Genomic DNA, 822 nt, shown 5'->3' on the forward strand with positions numbered 1-822 from the left:
CTACGCATTTTCGTGTGTTCTCATTAATAAAAACATTTCATCAGACTGAAAATAGTTTGCATAATTCTGTTTCTTATCTCATCTTCCGTAGGTACACGTTCAGTTCTAAATTATGATCGAATAGGCCTAGTCTCGTAGATCGGGATTATGCTAATTCCCAATGGGGAGGCCGTCGCCTGAAACCTATTGCACATAATTTATCAACACTCGGCAATTAGAGTCTGAATGGGACCGCTCCTGTCTGGTTAACGTCTGTTTGATATGGATTGTATCTGCTCTGGTTATTAGAGCTTCTTAATTATACATTTGAAGAACTGGGATCGCTGTTTGTATTTATCTAGATATAAGAAAACTTCTTGTTCGTTCCTTTTTTTTTTTTTTTTTTTTTTTATCATTGCTCTCGAGTACCCCTGTATGTAAATGCTGTTAAGATTTAAGAAAGGGTTGGTTATCTTGACAATTCTTAAAGAAATCCAGTATACCGTAGGGAAAAGAAAACCTTAAACACAACACTGAATAAATTCTGAAATATATTGATAGTTAAATTTTACGTAATTTCCTATATTGTATCAATAATATTTTACAATTTCCTGTTTATGGTTGAGATTTTGTTTTCAATTTTAAAACAAATCCTGTAGTTATATGGAAAATTTAACCTTTAGGAAAAAACAGAAAAGAGGTGTTTTTAAAGACATACATATAGGCTAACTAGAAACTAAAAAATATTGATTTTATGATTGAGTGCCAATTTTGTTTTCTTCAATAGTTCAAGTGAGAATGCATGAAATTGGCATCATTGAATATGAAATTCATACCAATTTG

The sequence above is a fragment of the Palaemon carinicauda genome, chromosome 3 (assembly GCF_036898095.1).
Source record: "Palaemon carinicauda isolate YSFRI2023 chromosome 3, ASM3689809v2, whole genome shotgun sequence".
Lineage (NCBI taxonomy): Eukaryota > Metazoa > Arthropoda > Malacostraca > Decapoda > Palaemonidae > Palaemon > Palaemon carinicauda.